This window comes from Gopherus flavomarginatus, chromosome 1 (assembly GCF_025201925.1).
Source record: "Gopherus flavomarginatus isolate rGopFla2 chromosome 1, rGopFla2.mat.asm, whole genome shotgun sequence".
Classification (NCBI taxonomy): Eukaryota; Metazoa; Chordata; order Testudines; family Testudinidae; genus Gopherus; species Gopherus flavomarginatus.
This window is the reverse complement of record NC_066617.1, coordinates 378,069,808-378,088,725: the sequence shown is the minus strand read 5'-3', so window position 1 is coordinate 378,088,725 and position 18,918 is coordinate 378,069,808. Positions and strand designations below refer to the sequence as shown.

Genomic DNA, 18,918 nt, shown 5'->3' with positions numbered 1-18,918 from the left:
TCAAACCTGATTAACATATAATTAGCATACAGAATATAACATATTGATTGATCATAGCCTCACACAATAAAGGAATACTAAACTAAAATCATTGGCTACAGGGGACTGGGTGGATTCGCAAGCGCTCGGTTTGCACACCGGGCTCTCCACCCTTCAGAGCTCGGTCTGTGTACTCCAGGAGGTCAGGGCAACGTAACTGCCCAATTCTCTGGTTTTCCTTGAGTGGGGTCCTGTAAGAGAGTGCTCCACATCTTCCCCTCACCCTGGCTCTCCAGACTTTGTTATTGGGCTCCTGGCCCACAAACCCCCCACAGCCCATTCCCTTCCAAAACCTGATTTAGTTGGTGTTGGTCTTGCTTTGAGCAGGAGATTGTACTAGATGACCTAATGAGATCTTTTCCAACCCTAATATTCTGATTCTACAACTCAAGCTGCCTGCCTGACCTGCAGCCAGTTCACTTTCACATTGAACCAAGGGAACAAACTCTACTTGCTCATGCTCTACATGTTTCTCTTCCTCACCCTCATGTCCCATCCTGATATCAAGTGATGGGACCTTATACTACTGGTAGAGGGTGAGGAACACTCATGGGCCAGACAATATTCCACTGTGGTATCATGTCTCGGCGGAATATCTGTTGGCAGCTCCTTCATTGAACTATGAGCATGTTGAGATTCTAGGTCCAATAATCCTAGCAAGTCTCTGTATATGAACACTTGTCCATAGCCTCATGCATTCATGAGATCTCTTCATCAACCTTCTCCCTGCCCTGGCCAAAGTAGATCTATACAATACAAGGAATAGGATGTTGGATAGGGAGGTGCTCTGCAACTGTGGGGCCTATTTCCATTCTTCTCTTCCAATTTTTCCACATCCTTTTGTTAGTGTGGGGCCCAAAACTGGACACACTACTCCAGATGAGGCCTCACCAATGTCAAATAAAGGTGAATGATCATGTCCTTCTAACTACTGGCAATGCCCCTGCTTATACAGCCCAAAATACCATTAGCCTTCATGGCAACAAGGGCACACTATTGACTCATATCCAGATTCTCATCCACTGTAACCCCTAGATCCTTTTTCTGCAAAGCTGCCGCCTCGTCATTCGGTCTCTAGTCTTTAGCAGTGCATGGGATTCTTCACTTGTCCTGATTGACTCTGCACTCACCCTTGTTGAATCTCATCACATTTCTTCTGGCCCAATCCTCCGATTTGTCTAGGTTCCTCTGTATCCTATCCCTACCCTCCAGTGTATCTACCACTCCTCCCACTTTAGTGTCATCTGCAAACTTGCTGAGCGTGCAATCCATGCCATCCTCCAGACCATTAATGAAAATATTGAACAAAACTGGCCCCAGGACTGACCCTTGGGGCACTCCGCTTGATACTGGCTGCCAACTAGACTTTCAACCATTTATCACTATCCACTGAGCCCAACAATCTAGCCCACTTTCTATTGACCTTATAGTCCATTCATCCAGCCCATACTTCTTTAACTTGCAGGCAAGAACACTGTGGGAGACCGCATCAAAATCTTTGCTAAAATCAAGGAATAACACGTCCACTGCTTTCCCCTTATCCAAATAACCTTTGACCTCCACTTCTGACCCTGTTATTCTTTAGTTATTCCCCATATTTAGTTGGATCCCTAATCCAGTTACTCCTCCTGCAAGGCTTGGGGAAAGGCCTTTAGATGTGGGCCGGATCCCACCCATCTTCCTCCTGGAATTCACTCTTTCATGTTTTAAATTTCAGGGTAATCTGAAATTGTTTGAAAACTATTTCTTTGAATTTATAGTGATCAAAAGTATCCTCAACAGGTGTTTTATTGATGATATGCAGTTATTTACCAGTTAACTTAGCAACTAAACTGTGCCATGATATTACTCTCCATATGCTTTATGAAAGAATGCTTATGAATATGCTTTATGTGAAATACCTCTTGTAATATATAATTGAAACAGTTGCTGTGTATTGAATTTGGTTTTGCTATTTGTATGCATGTATCATTCTTAGATCTGAAGTTAGAAATATGAAGTAATAACTTGTATTACTGATATAGCCGTACCAGGTGAGGGCCCTCACTGGTGCATTAGGCATTTGATGGCTACAATTTACGAGGACAACTGTCATCATGCCCTCTCTAAGTCTTCTCTTTTCCAGACTACACAAACCCAGTTCTTTCAATCTTCCCTCATAACTCATGATTTCTAGACCTTTGGTCATTTTTGTTGTTCTTCTCTGGACTTTCTCCAGTTTGTCCACATCCTTCCTGAAATGTGGCTCGTGGAACTGGATGCAAAACTTCAGTTGAGGCCTAATCAGTGTGGAATAGAGTGGAATAATTACTTCTCATGTCTTCTATGCAACACTGCTACTAATACATCCCAGAATGATGTTTGCATTTTTTGCAACAGAGTTACACTGTTGACACATATTTACCTTATGGTCCACTATGACCCCTAGATCCCTTCCCGCAGTGCTCCTTCCTAGGCAGTCATTTCCCATTTTGTGTGTGTGAAACTCATTGTTCCTTCCTAAGTGGAGCACTTTGAATTTGTCCTTACTGAATTTCATCCCATTTACTTCAGACCCTTTCTCCATTTTGTCCAGATCATTTTGAATTATAATCTTATCCTCCAAAGCACTTGCAACTTCTTGTCATCCTCAAACTTTATGGATGTACCCTCTATGTCACAATCTAAATGATTGATTAAGATATTGAACAGAACTGGACCCAGAACTGATCCCTGAGGGACCCCACTCATTATGCCCTTCCAGCACGAATACTCTTTGGGAACAATTTTCCAATCAGTTATGCATCCACCTTACAGTAGCTCCATCAGCTTGTTTATGAGAATTGGTTTTCATAACCATTAGTCCCCATAACAAGTGGCACTGGTGGTGATAAGGGGAAACTAGAGTGTCTAAGGGAATTGCTTGTGTGACTTCTGGTTATCCAGTGGGGTAAAACTGAAGTCCTCTCTGTTTGGCTGGTTTGGTGCCTTAATACTGAAGGACCCACATCCTGGGGCTGTGACTGCCCTGCTCTAAGCAATTTGTCCTGAATTGATACTCTCAATAGTGTCCCCCAAGAGCACCCCTTGTTACAAGACAGAATCAAAAGCTTTACTGAAGTCAGGATATACATCTGCTGCTTCCCACCCATCCACAAGGCTAGTTACCCTGTCAAAGAAAGGTATCTGTCTGGGTTGACATAATTTGTTGCTAACTGTTACTTATTATCTTATTAGCTTCTAGATATTAGTTAAGATGACTGGTCTATAATTCCTCAGGTTTTCCTTATTGCCCTTTTTATGGATTGACATTATCTTTTCCAGTCTTCTGGAATCTCTTCTGTCTTCCATGACTTTTCAAAAATAATAGCTAATGGCTCAGATATCTCCTCAGTCAGCTCCTTGAGTATTCTAGGATATTTTTCATGATATGTTTATAATGTGTTTTATATCAACTATAACATGTAATATATCAGTGTGCATTCTATGCATGTATCATGTTTCCACCTAAAGTTATGAATATTGACTATACCAGTACTTCAAATGTGTTTGCTCCTGGGTAACACATACAAAGTCATTTACATCCAGTTGGATGAATCATTCAAGGTAATAGACCATTAAGAAACACAATAGGCCTTAGAAAAAGCTTAACTCCACCTCATGGACTTTCCTGTGAATGTTCTAGCCAGGAAATGGGTAGTGGCACCAACTATGACTCATCGAAGCAGGCAAGGGCATGTGACCAGCTCATGTGACACTGGACTTTATCTTGTCTTCTTGTGCCTGTTCTCTCTCATTAACTGTGCGATAAAAGGGGGAAGTGACATCATCACTTGGCTTGCCTCCCCCCACAACTCAACACCTGGAAACACCTTAGGAACAAGGACTGAACTGGGGATTGCTCCCAATCTGGGTGGACTTTTAGCCTGTGTATGGAAGATTAGTGGGCTGTTTGTATTATCAGGGTGCAACACTGCTTAATTCAAATACTATCGAGCATATAGAATTTAGATTGCAGTTTTGTTTGTTATTTCTATAACCAACTGTGATCTGTTTGCTATTACTAATAATCACTTAAAATCTATCTTTCTGTACTTAATCGTTTTTATTAAATAGTGTGACAGAGGTCCAACCTTGTCTCATTGGATCCCACGCTTCCTGGTGGATTATGATAGCCTCAGTGGCTCACTGCGACCCTCCACATAGCCCTTCTCCCTCTAGAGGCAAGGGTAGCAGGTTACTGAGCCCTTTTCATCATAAGCCAGCAAGGAGGTTGGTGAGAGAGCTCCCACAGTCTCTGTTGTTCTTACAGGTTTATTCCTGAGCAGTTTAGCCTCCTGTCCTGACAGGGGCCTGTCATCCCCTCCCAAGAGATGTTCCTGTAGTGGTGGGCTGGGGCCCGCCCTCTACTCCGGGTTCCATCCCAGGGACCCTACATTTCCCTGGGCCACTTCCCTACAGCTCTCCTGCTTCTCTCTGTCTCTCTCAATGCCTTCTTTACCCTTACCTTCGGGCCCCCTTTGCAGCATCTTGAGGGTGTCTCCATTACCCAGCTCTTCAGCCGCACTTCCTCCCCTCTGGCTCCCTGGCTCTCCTCAGCCTGACAGGAGTGAGCCCTTTTATAGTATCAGAGGGACCTTAATGAGAGTCAGGTGGTCACATTAGCTTACCAGTCTCACCTTGCTCTTTGCAGGCTAATTAGAGTCATGTGTCCACCCAAGCCTGGGGCAGCCCCTGCTCTGGTCAGTCAGGGTACAGAAAACTGCTTATCCAGTGTCCAGTATATCTGCCTTCTATTACTCTGCTGTACCCCACTGGCCTGGGTCTATCTCTATATGTTACCTAAGAGAGTGTGACATCTATAAGGGAATCCTGCTTAGGAACTGGGGCTGGTGCAGTGTCCTCTCCACATTCAGGGAGAGGCGGACTGGGTAATAATCTTACACTAGTCAGACTTTTGACCAAGGCAAGATGATATAGCTCTGGGGTCTTAAGCTGGGGAGCTGGGTGGAACTGGCTGGAGCCTCTGTTTATTAGTTCATGAGTGGCTAGTGGCAGCATCCATATAACTACAGCTGGGTGTGTACCTGCCTGCGTATGAGTGTGTAAGAGCAAGACCTGAGAGGGTTAGACTGTGGTTACAGCCGAGAAGTCAGGGATGGTGGATTCTGTCTGTGATTCTCTGTGTGACTTTCACTAAGTCACATCTCCCTGTATCTCAGTTTACCTATCTGTATAATGGGGAAATGGTCATAGTGATTCTACTTTGCTAGGTGAATTGAAGATTCTTCAATTAAAAATCCTGCACAGGGTGATAATAGTTACGGATGAGAATTACTGATCTCTGATCCCTTAGTAAAAACCCTGTGTGCCTCCAGAAAGTGTTTGTGTTCCTCTCAGCCATCTCTCTCCAGATCTGTCTGACTACTATCTACCCAGCCATCCTGAGCATTTTCAGGGTATCAGACCCTAAGGAGCTCTAGACATTATCCCTAGTTTTCTTCCTAATCAACTACAATCTTAAAATATGCACAAATGCACAAGCAGGTAATTCCTCACTGACTCAGCACAGAGCCCAAGAGTTCTCACCTCCCTTGGGGATGGTATCTTAGTTGCTGTTTACTCCGAAAGCTGGATAATTAGCACAGAAGCTTGTCTCCTGCATTCATATGCTGCTCCTCCCCAGAGGCTGAGCAAACCCCACTGGGACTGCACAGAGCTATATTATAAATTGTGCACACCACTGTGTTGGCTCTCGGTGTGGGATGTTGTCACGGAGTGTGGGGGAGTCCGGCCCTGCACCCCTCTTCCTGGGACCCACAGTGACTCTCAGCCAGCCAGTAAAACAGAAGGTTTATTGGACAACAGGAACACAGGTTACAGCAGGGCTTGCAGGCACAGTCAGGACCCCTCCACCGAGTCCTTCTGGGGTTTCAGGGTGCTTGGATCCTAGCTAGGATACCCTGAATTCCACCCACACAGCCCCAAGCCCAAACTCCAACTGCTTCCCTCCTGCCGCTCCCTTCCTTTGTTCCCCTTCCCGGGCAAAGGTGTTTGACCTTTCCCCTCCCTTACCTAGCTCAGGTTACAGGCCCTGGCATCGTCCATCCCCTAAAGTCCTCCCCTGCTCTCCCACTCCCCACACAGACAGTCCCTACTGCATCACATCTCTCCCCCCTTCGAGACTGAACTGAGCGGGGTCACTCTGCCCAGTGACCTGGGGAAGTTCAGGGCCCCCTCTCCGGGACAACGCATCCGCTGTCAGGTTGGCACTTCCCTTCACATGGACCACGTCCATGTCATAGTCCTGCAGGAGCAGGCTCCACCTCAGGAGCTTGGCGTTGGCTCCTTTCATCTGGTGCAGCCAGGTCAGGGGAGAGTGGTCGGTGTACACGGTGAAGTGTCGCCCAAAGAGATATGGCTCTAGTTTCTTAAGGGCCCACACCATGGCCAGGCATTCCTTCTCGATGGCCGCGTAGCTTTGTTCCCGGGGTAGCAGCTTCTTACTCAGGTACACGATGGGGTGTCTCTCCCCCTTTTCATCCTCCTGCATTAACACCGCCCCCAGTCCCGTGTCTGAGGCGTCAGTGAACACCATAAAGGGCTTGTCAAAATCTGGGTTTGCCAGAACTGGGCCACTAACCAGAGCCTCCTTCAGCGCCCGGAAAGCCTCCTGGCACTGCTCAGTCCAGATCACCTTGTCTGGCTTCCCCTTTTTGCATAGTTCAGTGATGGGGCCGGCTATGGCACTGAAGTGGGGCACAAACCTTCGATAGTACCCCGCCATCCCAATAAAGGCCTGGACCTGCTTTTTGGTTTGGGGAGCAGGCCAGTCTCTGATCACCTCCACCTTGGCTGGTTCCGGCTTCAGGCAGCCGCTCCCCACCCGATGGCCCAGGTAGGATACTTCAGCCATCCCCACCTTGCACTTCTCAGCCTTTACTGTTAACCCAGCCTTTCGGAGTCGGTCTAGGACTTGTTTAACCTGGGACATGTGGTCCTCCCAGGTCTGGCTGAAGACGCAGATGTCGTCAATATACGCCACGGCAAAACTCTCCATCCCCCTCAGTAGCTGATCCACCAGGCGCTGGAAGGTGGCCGGTGCTCCCTTGAGGCCGAAGGGCAGGGTCAGAAACTCGCAGAGCCCCAGAGGGGTGATAAAGGCCGATTTCAGCCTGGCATCTGCGTCCAGCGGCACTTGCCAGTAGCCTTTGGTAAGATCCATAGTGGTGAGGTACCGAGCACCTCCTAGCTTGTCTAGGAGCTCGTCAGGCCTGGGCATAGGGTAGGCATCAGATACGGTGATGGCATTGAGCTTTCGATAGTCCACACAGAACCGGATTGACCCATCCTTCTTGGGGACTAGCACCACTGGCGAGGCCCAAGGGCTGGAAGACGGCTGGATCACCCCCAAAGCCAGCATGTCCCTGACCTCTCTTTCAAGATCCTGGGCAGTTTTCCCAGTGACCCGGAAAGGGGAGCATCTTATAGGGGGATGTGACCCGGTCTCCACCCGGTGGACAGTCAAATTAGTGCGTCCAGGCTGGTTGGAAAACAGCTGTCGGTACAGATGCAGCACCCCTCTGATCTCAGCGTGCTGGCCCGGGGTCAGTTGCTCAGAGAGGGGAATCGCCTCCAGGGGGAACCAGCTTTTGTCCCAGGGAATAGATCCACTAAGGGGTCATCTCCCTGCCCCTCCCAATGTCCACACATGGTCAACACCACATTCCCCCTGTCATAGTATGGTTTCATCATGTTCACATGGTACACCCGACGGTGATGTGCCCGGTTTGACAGCTCCACCACATAGTTTACCTCATTCAGTTGCTTGATAACCTTGAAGGGCCCTTCCCAGGCGGCCTGGAGCTTGTTTCTCCTCACGGGGATAAGAACCATCACCTGATCCCCGGTGGCGAAGGTACGGGCTCGTGCTGTGCGGTCATACCAGACCTTCTGCCTCCTCTGGGCTCGGGCCAGATTCTCCCTGGCCAGGCCCATGAGCTCGGCCAGTCTTTCCCGGAAGGTCAGGACATACTCCACCACTGACTCTCCCTCGGGAGCAGCCTTCCCCTCCCATTCGTCCCTCATCAGGTCTAGGGGCCCCCTCACCCGCCTTCCATACAACAGTTCGAAAGGTGAAAACCCAGTAGATTCCTGGGGTACCTCCCTGTACGCAAACAGCAGGTGAGGTAAGTACTTGTCCCAATCTTGCGAATGCAGTTCATAAATGTTTTTAGCATCATCTTCAGCGTCCCGTTGAACCTTTCTACCAGCCCGTTGGACTGGGGGTGATATGCTGAGGCCCAGTTGTGCTGGACCCCACATTTCTGCCATAAGGACCGGAGCAGGGCTGACATAAAGTTGGACCCCTGGTCCGTTAAGACCTCCTTGAGGAACCCCACCCGGCTGAAAATTGTCAGCAGCGCATCTGCCACTGTGTCTGCTTCGATAGAGGACAAGGCCACCGCCTCGGGGTAGCGAGTGGCAAAATCCACCACCACCAGGATGTATTTCTTCCCTGACCGGGTCGTCTTGCTGAGAGGTCCCACTATGTCCATGGCCACCTTCTGGAAAGGTTCTTCTATGATGGGTAAAGGCCTCAAAGCCGCTTTCCCCTTGTCCCGGGCCTTCCCCACCCTCTGGCAGGGGTCACAGGATTGGCAGTACTGTCGGACCTGGGTAAAGACCCCAGGCCAGTAAAAGTTCTGTAGCAGCCTCTGCCTGGTGCGCCGGATTCCCTGGTGCCCTGTGAGAGGGATGTCATGGGCCAGGTACAGCAGCTTGTGACGGAACTTCTGGGGAACCACCAGCTGCCTCCTGATCCCCCATGACTCTACTTCCCCTGGGGGAGCCCATTCTCGGTACAGGAACCCCTTCTCCCACAGGAACCTCTCCTTGCAACCTCTCCTCATGGTCTGTACCGCACTAAGGTCAGCCCGGTCCCTGTGCTTCCGCAAGGAGGGATCTTTCTGCAACTCGGCCTGGAACTCAGCAGCTGGGACAGGGATGGGGACCGGCTCTCTCTTGCTGGCTGGGTCTGAGGCCGCAGCCTCTCTGCACCGTGCCCCTGGGCGTTCCCCGCTCCCTGAGTTAGGGTCCTGCACCTCAGGTCGAGTACCTTCCCCGTTGTCGGGGAGCAGTGCCATTTGCCGACTCTGACTACGAGTCACGACCAGGGCACTCTGGGTGTTACTAGGCCAGTCCTCAAGGTCCCCTCCCATTAACACGTCAGTGGGCAAATATTGGTGTACCCCCACATCCTTGGGGCCCTCCTTGGCCCCCCATTTCAGGTGTACCCTTGCCACGGGTACCTTGAATGAGGTCCCGCCCACGCCCATCAGGGTCAGGTAGGTGTCGGGCACCATCTGATCTGAGGCCACCACCTCGGGCCGGGCCAGCGTCACCTCTGCGCCCGTGTCCCAGTACCCAGTGACCTTGCTCCTATCCACTTCCAGGGAAACAATGCACTCTTTCCGGAGGGGCAGCCCCGCGCCCACCCGGTAAACCAAAAACCCGGAACCGGGAGCATCCACAGGTGGTATGTTGCCAACCCCCCTTTCCTGGGAATGTAGCCCCTCCTCCGATTGGGTTTTTACCCAGTCCACCCTCTGCGGGTTGGGTCTGCTTGGTCTGTCCCTGAGCTTGGGGCACTGGGCCCGTATGTGACCTCGTTGGCCACAGCGATAGCAGCCCATATCTCGTGGGTCCCCTTGAGTGGGTTGAAGGGACCTGCCGCTGGATGTTCCCCTTTTGGGGGGGTTCTCCATAGGCCCCCTTTGGGAGGTCCCATGATGACTCTCTCTCTGCGTTGAGGCAGGCCTGCTCCTTCGAGACTCCTCCCTGCCATCCCCTGCCCGACTGTCCACAAATTGGTCGGCCAGCTGGCCTGCGTGCTGCGGGTTCTCCGGCTTCTGGTCCATCAACCACAGCCTCAGGTCAGACGGGCACTGCTCGTACAGGTGCTCCAGTATGAATAGGTCAAGCAGGTCCTCTTTAGTTTGGGCCCCAGCTGTCCACTTGCGGGCATACCCCTGCGCCCGGTTGACCAGTTGTAGGTATGTGACCTCACGGGTTTTACGCTGGCTCCGGAACTTTTTCCGGTACATCTCAGGAGTCAGCCCAAACTCGCGGAGCAGGGCCTGTTTGAACAGTTCGTAGTCCCCTGCCTCCGTCCCTTTCAGTCGGCTGTACACCTCCACGGCTGTGGAGTCCAGTAAGGGGGTGAGAACTGCGATCCTGTCTGCAGGGTCAACCCTGTGCAGCTCGCAGGCATTCTCAAAGGCCGTCAGCAAGGTGTCTATGTCCTCCCCCTCCTTACGCCGGGGCAGCAAGTGCTTATCAAAGCTCTTTGTAGGCTTGGGTCCCCCCTCACTCACCGCAGCCTGGAGCCTCACTGCTCCTCAGCCGGGCCAGGTCCAGCTCATGTTTACGCTGTTTCTCCTTCTCCTCCCACTCACGCTGGCGCTGGTTCTCCTCATGTTCATGCTGTTTCGCCTTCTCCTCCAGCTCTCGCCTCTCTAACTCGAGCTCTTCCCGTCTCAGCTCCCTTTCATATTCCAGCCGCGTCCGCTCCACGGATGCCGAGCGTTGCCGGGAGGATCCCCTGCTGGGGGGTGGGCTTCGCCGGGAGGCTCCCCTGCTGGCCGGGGGTGTCACGGTGCCCTCGGTATACACTGGGCTCCTCCCCGCCCTTCCTCTACGCCTAGGAAGGGGGGGTCTCGGGAAGCCCTCGTCTGCCGGCTGACCACTCCCAGCAGGGAGAGACACTGGTGCCTGCGCTGCATCTTCTCGGCTGCTTCCCTCAGAGACAGGGCTCCGTTCATTCATGCGGTCTCCCTGCTCCAGCTGGGCAATCAGCTGGTCCTTGGTGCGTCTCCCTGGGCGCAGCCCCCTCTGCTTGCACAGCTCCAGCAGGTCACACTTGCGCCGCTTGGCATACATCTTCCTGCTGGCCACTCACAGGCCGGGGTGCTCGCCGCTCCCCACGATTTCCAGGGAGACCCCTAGTGCACCAGCCCTTCGTGAGGTCACCACCTCTCTGCCAGGGTCGAGCTGCAGACTCCTCTGCCCCTGGGAGCGCTCGCTGCAATCGCCCAGGGGACCCTGTTACTGCAAAGTCCTTCTCACTGGGTACACACTCCCAGGGGTTAACCACCCCTTCGTTTTACTGCTCCCCAGTCACTTACTGCAGGAAGCGCCGTCCACGGGGTGCAGTATCTCCCGCCGCTGCCACCAGTTGTCACGGAGTGTGGGGGAGTCCGGCCCTGCACCCCTCTTCCTGGGACCCACAGTGACTCTCCGCCAGCCAGTAAAACAGAAGGTTTATTGGACAACAGGAACACAGGTTACAGCAGAGCTTGCAGGCACAGTCAGGACCCCTCCACCGAGTCCTTCTGGGCTTTCAGGGTGCTTGGATCCTAGCTAGGATACCCTGAATTCCGCCCACACAGCCCCAAGCCCAAACTCAAACTGCTTCCCTCCTGCCGCTCCCTTCCTTTGTCCCCTTCCCGGGCAAAGGTGTTTGACCTTTCCCCTCCCTTACCTAGCTCAGGTTACAGGCCCTGGCATCGTCCATCCCCTAAAGTCCTCCTCTGCTCTCCCACTCCCCACACAGACAGTCCCTACTGCATCACAGATGTTACTATAGATGTTGGGTGAGAGAGATGTGGGATACAGCTACCTAAGGGAGATTCCCAGGGAAGACACTTCCATCTCAGGATTCATAGGTACCTGTGACTTGCGGGGGAGCTCACCTGCTCAAAAAACCGAGTGCAACATGTGTGTGATGGGATAGAGAGTAAGTCTGTGTCCTTTCCGCTCTTTACAACCATTAAACATCCCAGGGCCCTTGCCACAGGTGATGAGTTTACTCCAGTATCACTGGGCAAAATGTTCCTCTTTTCTGTGCACCCGTGCCCATCTCAGCTAGTGTCCTGAAGCTGCAAGGTGGCTGCATCTCAGTGGCACAGTGGATCCTTCATAGTGAAAGGCGTTAGCAGATGTATAATAGAAGGTCAAATTCTGAGGCTATGACTGTTCTTTGGTCAGTAAGAACTGAGTAAAGACCTCAGGAGATAGCTGTGTGTTAATGCATAGAGCGCGTCACCTCCTTCTTTTGCATGTCTGGGCTCTGGCTGTTAATTGGGGAACTATTCCCAGAATTTTATCTTCTGATATGCATGGAGGTGTTAAGGCTCCTCACTGGAACTATCATAAGAATTTTTCAACGTGGGCAAGACATCTGTTCTCCTAGTGTCATGTGAGAAGTCAGCAGGACTGTTATTCTGAAAACTTTCAAAAAACAATTCTGCCGGAAGCAGACACCCAGCTTAGGAAATTTCAGTCCAAATGCCTAAAATTTGCCAAACTTATGAGCAGCTGAAAGTGAAGTCTTCTTATTGAATGTGTCAGACAGTCTTAACAAAAGGTGGTGCCACCAACGCCACCTAAAATGGTCATTCCATTTGTGAATCCCATGCAGCTAAGCTCTTCACTCCAATAATATCATTGGCAAGGAGTTCCACAGGCCAATGGAACTATAATTATGTTATATTTTCAGATTTTCAGTGCAACTGGATGTTCCCTTGTTCATGCGTTATGAGACAGAGTAATATAAATGCCTGTTCTACTTTCTTTATGTATAGGGATAGGTAGGAAGGGATCATTAGATCATCCAATCAGACCTTCTCTGTAACACTAGCCCACTAAATTTCACCCAGGCACCTCAGCCAAAGACTTGTGTGTGACTAATGCCAGGTATACATTAGGATTTTACATTACAGAATCATAGAGTCATGGGGTTAGAAGGGACCACAAGGGTCAGCTACTCTATCCCTCTGCCAAGATGCAGGATTCGTTGTGTCTTAGTCATCGAAGACTGATGGCTGCCCATATGGCTTGTATTCCATCCCTTTGATCATCTTTGTCACTCGCCTTTGGATTCTTTCCAGTTTCTCTACATCCTTTCTACACATTGATGACCATAATTGGACACTCCAGCTGAAGCCAAACCAATGCAGACTAAAGAAATACTACCAGTTACCATGACTTGAATGCTGTGCCTCTGCTAATACATCTTAACCTTGCATTTGCTTTTCTTGAAACATCAAAAAAATCCACCCTACTGAGAGATGTCGCTATGTTAACAATTCCAATGTGGGCATGAGGAGTTAGATGGAATAATTCCTACATCCACCTAGCTACCACCTCTTGGGGAGGTGGATTACCTATGCTGATTGAAGAAACCCTGCCTTCATTGTAAGTGTCTACACTGAAGTACTCTGGCAGTGCTCCTTTACTGTTCTAAGTGTAGACAAGCTTTCAAGCAGATTTTCCAGAGATGCATTAAGACTGGATCTGCAGACATGGGGAGTTGGAGAATCCATCATTTCCCTTCCCAGTGTGTCCCAACAGTTAATCACCATCTGTGCTAAATATTTGGTCATTTTTTCCAGCTGGAATTTGTCTTCAGCTTCCAACCATTGGGTATTGCTCTGCCTTTTTCCGCTAGATTACAGAGCCCATTACAACACATGGTTTCCTCCTTAGGAAAGTATCCACTTTGTCATTTTTTTGAGATGTTAAGTAGATGAAATCCTTCATGTTTCTCCAGCCTCAATCAGTTTTGTGGCTTTTTTCTTCACTCTCTCCAATTTTTCAACAGTCTTTTATAATGTGGATCCCAGAACTGGATGCATTCTGTTTCAGCAATCCCATGAGCAGAGGTAAATTCTCCTGCTCCAACTCATCACTCCCATTTTTATGTATCCCAGGATGATATCAGTCCTTACGGCCACAGCATTGGACAAGGAATTGTTTTTACACAATGATTTCTAAATCCTTTTCAGGTCCTTGCATTACATAATACAGTGCCCCAGACTTTGGGTTCAGCCTGCCTGCCTTGTTCTGAGAGGATAAGTTTGCATTTGACTGTATTAAAACATTATGTTTGAATCGGACGCCCACACCAATTCCCCAGATCAATCGGTATGCCTGACCTGTCCTCATTTTCACCACCTCCAATCTTAGGGTTATCCAGAAACTTTATCTGCACTGATTTTCTATTTCCTTTGAGGACATTGATGAAAATATTGAATAGCATCAGGCCTAGAACTGATCCCTGCAGACCCCCAGTAGAAAAAGCCCCATTTACTGAATGTGACCCAATGATAACTGCTTTCTGAGATCTGCGAGTTAGCTAGTTTGCAGTCCATTTTAAATGTGCTCTACTGATATTATAGAGTGTTAATTATTTTATCTCAATGTTTTCCCTTAATAAAATAAATGCCTTAGAAAAATTAAAGTATCAGAGGGGTAGCCGTGTTAGTCTGGATCTGTAAAAAGGGACTAAGAGTCCTGTGGTACCTTATAGACTAACAGACGTATTGGAGTATAATCTTTTGTGCTTGAATACTCACTTTGTCAGACGCTTGGCATGACGAAAGCTCATGCTCCAACACATCTGTTAGTCTATAAGATGCCACAGGACTATTTGTCAATGTTTACGGAAAAAATGAAGTTTATTGCATTTGCACAGTTCCCTTGATCAGCCAAACATTTACTCTAAAAAAGTATGAAATCAGGTTTATCTGACAAAACCGGTTTTGCATAAACCTTGTTATTGACTGGCATTACTTATATTCCAAGAACATTTTTCTTGAACTAATCCCATACCAGCTTTTCCATTTTTTCCTAATCTTTTCAAATATATTTTTTTAATCTTTACCTTTTTTTTTAAGGGTTTACATTTAACACAGGAATTACTCTAAAACTTTTCTAGGATATCTTTGGTTTTAATATTATTAATAATCTCCTTGATGTGATCCTTAGTTCTGCCAACCATGGATTTTTCCCTGATGTCTTCAATGTCCCATATCAATTTTCATATCTTCCAAATTATATTGCTGGCTATCTATGTTCCCTCTCTCCCATTTGTTATATATATTGTCCCTTCACTCATAATTTCTACCCACTTTGCAACTGAACTGAGTTTTTAGCTTTTAAGCAAAAGTTGTCCACTTTCTTGACTATGGAATTGTGACTTTTTCGCTATCTAATAATCTCTTCTTAAAGAACTCTCAGTTTTCATTCCATTTTTTTGTCTAAATTTTTCCTCCTAATCAGTTTTGCTGATAGTTTTCCTCAACTTTGGGGAACTAGAGATTTTGAAGGTCTAAATGTCTATAGATAGTATTGGTTGGGAACTCTTCTTTCTTTGTTCATTTGAATGTAATCAGTTTCATTTTTTATTTCCCTCTCCTCTAACATATGCCCCCTTGTTGATCACTTCTCCAAACTAAACAGTCTCAGACTTTTCAGTCTGTCCACATATGGCAGCTTCCCCATTGCTATTGCCTGTCTCGGAACCCCCCTTTATGTTTGCTATATTCTTGATAGAGATCAGGTGACTAATACAGAGCACATCTCCAGAGCAGGTCTTGAGAACTCTTCGCTGTTTGTCCTTCTGAATGTAACCAGTTCCATGCTTTTCTGCTGTTCTCCTCCTCCTTTTCTTAACTAAACAGTCCCAGACGTTTCAGTCTCTCTGCATATGACACTATTCCTCATTCTTATAGCCTGTGTTAGAAACTCCTTTCTATCTTCTATATCATTTATAGAGAACGAGTGACCAAACTGATCCTGTTTCAAAGCAGGTTATTCTCCATCCCATTCTTTAGGAAACCAATCATTGTCTTTGCTTTGCCTACTACTGAGAAGTGAGAGAGAACCAGTATCACACCTGTGTCTCCTGCTGGTGCCAGTTAAGCTTTTCCACACCAGAACGTAAAGGGATTATCGATGCATGAAGCATCATCAAATATGCAATTTGCATTAGCAGGGTCAGTTGTTCATAACTCATCTCTCTGAACAATGAAAAAGTCATTGCTCAGTGTGTAAAAAGGTCCAATCTCATCACCCATGAGAACAGCCTCCAGCTGCAAATTCAGCATCTCATATTAACTGTTAGGGGAAGAATTTGATAGAAGGGGAAGGATCCATTCCAGAGACAGGACCGTTTAGTCTACAGTCACTGTTTATTGCATTAGAGGTGCCTGAAAGCTTGTAAGCCGTACCCGCCGTCCCTTTCCTCTCGAACCCTGAGCAGTTAGCCCGTAGGCATGTTTGCATTTCCCCTTTACTGTCAGCAATAGCCCTCCTCTACACCTAGAGGGCAGTTCTGGTCTTGGTCCTGGCCCAGTAGCTAGTCCTTAATTGTCCTGCTAAATTCTTCACCTCTATTTATATTTACCTCTGTCATGACTTTTTGTTGCCATACAAGGAGCTGTACTGAGTATTTGAGTCTGGTAGATTTGGCAGGTTTCTGTGTGCTTGTGTCACGGGACTTTCCGTGTTTGTGTCTGTCAGCCTTTATCAGACAGACTCGAGCATTCAGCTGTTTAACACCTGCAAGGCTGTGGTTTCAGGGCTTCCTTGCATTTCTCTGTTGGCACATTACCAGACCAACTCAATGAAGACAAAAGGTGACTGCCCACATTAACATTGTCTCTCCATCCAGGCATTCGTTTTGCGACCATCAACCTAGACTTTGGGCTCTCATGTCAGATTCCAACACAACCAGGTTCAGCAACCCCTCCACCTTCATTCTACTGGGAATTCCTGGCCTGGAGGAAGCCCATATCTGGATCTCCATCCCCTTCTGCACCATGTACGCCATAGCCATCTTGGGGAACTTCACCATCCTGTTCATCATGAAGACGGAACCGAGCCTCCATGTTCCCATGTACTATTGCCTCTGCATGCTGGCCGTCACCGATCTGGTCCTATCCACGTCCACCCTGCCCAAAATGTTAAGCATTTTCTGGTTCAATTCCAGGGAGATCAATTTCATTGCCTGCCTCACCCAGATGTACTTCATTCACTGCTTCTCTGTGATGGAGTCAGGGATCATTTTTTGCCATGGCTTTGGATCGCTATGTGGCCATCTGCCATCCCCTGAGACATTCCACCACCATGACAAATCACATGGTGTTCAAGATTGGCCTGACCGTGGTGCTGCTTGGTGCCATTCTGGTACTGCCTTATCCTTTCCTGACAAGGCGGTGGCCATATTGCAGAACCAACATCATCCTGCATACGTACTGTGAGCACATGGCCATGGTGAAGCTGGCCTGCACCGAAACACGTGTTAATAGTTACTATGGTCTCTTTGTGGCATTCTTTGTGCCTAGTCTGGATGTGTTTTTTATTGCCGTGTCCTATATTCTGATCCTCAGGGCCATCTTCAGCCCTCCCACAAAGGACGCCCAGCTCAAGACTTTTGGGACCTGTGTCTCCCACCTCTGTGCCATCTTAACCTTTTACATCCCAGTTATCTTCTCCTCTCTCATGTACCGTTTTGGCCACGATGTGGCCCTATGGTTTCATGTTGCCATTGCCAATGTGTACCTCCTGGTGCCTCCCATGTTAAACCCCATCATCTATGGGATAATGACCAAACAGATCCGGAAATGGCTTCTCCGGCTTAGTTATTCATAAAGGGACCTAAAATTTTCCCCTGCTGCTCTAGCTCTCATACCGAGCTCCATGCAGAGCTGACTGGTGAGATGGTGCTGGGCCCTCTTTGCTGCATCACTGTCTGGACAGTCAAAGAGACATTAAATCCTTTCCTGGCTTACTGTGCTGTGTCAGTGTGATAAACTGGGAAATCGGTCTGTGTTCTACTCATTAACTCATAGGAATATCACCTTTTAATTGCTGGTAACTGGAACTCTGAGGCCCCACCCTCTGCCTGCCTCTTCCCCCAAGGCTGTGTTTCTGTTGTTCTCTCCTTTACTCCCATCCCCATCTGTCATAGGTTTCACCTCCACTCTGAACTTTAGGGTACAGATGTGGAGACCTGCATGAACACCTCTAAGCTTAACTACCAGCTTAGATCTGGTCTCGCTGCCACCATAGAGATTTCTGAGTTACCTGGAAAACTCTATCTTCCCCCCAAAAACCTTCCCCTCTCTGGACAGCCTTGAGAGACTCCTCCACCAAGTCCCTGGTGAACACTGATCCAAATCCCTTAGATCTTAAAACAAGAAGAATTTAATCATCCCCCCTCCTTTCCCCCACCAATTCCTGGTGAGTCCAGATCCAATCCCCTTGGATCTTAAAACAAGGAAAAATCAATCAGGTTCTTAAAAAGAAGGCTTTTTATTAAAGAAAAGAAAGGCAAAAGAAAACAAACCTCTGGGAGACAGCAAACCAACTGGTCTCACAGACAACAGATTTAAAACACAGCATGTTTCCCTGGGCAAAAGCCTTAGTACACACAAGAATATTCCATTTGATTAGTCCCCTAATGCCAAGACAAGTTACAAAGAAAATAACCGTAAACCTATTTATCCCTTTCTAAAACTTACTACTCTGATAAGAGGCTGGTTCCTTGATCTTTTCACTCTGGCTGAAACTGAGACTGACTAAACAAAGGAAACTTCCCTCCTTCCTTTTGAAACATCTTGTTCCCCCATTGGTCCCTCTGGTCAGGTGTCAGCTAGGCTAGGTGAACTTCTTAACCCTTCACAGGTAAAAGAGGCATTAACCATCACTCTCTGGATCCTCTTCACCACCTCTGCCCGCTGCAGAAGCAGCATTTCAGATTTTGGTCGGCGGGCAACTTTAACTGTGATTAGAGGGGCTAGCTAGGCTCTTGAAAACTTTAAGATTTTCTGCCAGATAATTTAGCATTTAGCTGACAGGAGCACTGTATCTAATTCCTGTATAACAGAAAGAGCAACAAAATAATATTAGACCCACTCAGCTCTATTACTAACATGTTCTGACATTGTATAGCGAGTCACTTAAGAGCCACTGGTTAGTTTTACAAATTTCATGTGTATTTGTCACAGTGTGCAGTACTGTGTGCAGTTCTGGTGTCCCATGTTCAAGAAGGAT

The 18,918-nt window shown here is 48.2% G+C and overlaps 1 pseudogene; it reads left to right on the top strand.

Annotated features, from left to right (window-relative positions):
* The first annotated feature begins 16,574 nt into the window (after window positions 1-16,574).
* Window positions 16,575-17,514, top strand: LOC127044780 (olfactory receptor 52K1-like; annotated as a pseudogene).
* The last annotated feature ends 1,404 nt before the right edge of the window (window positions 17,515-18,918 follow it).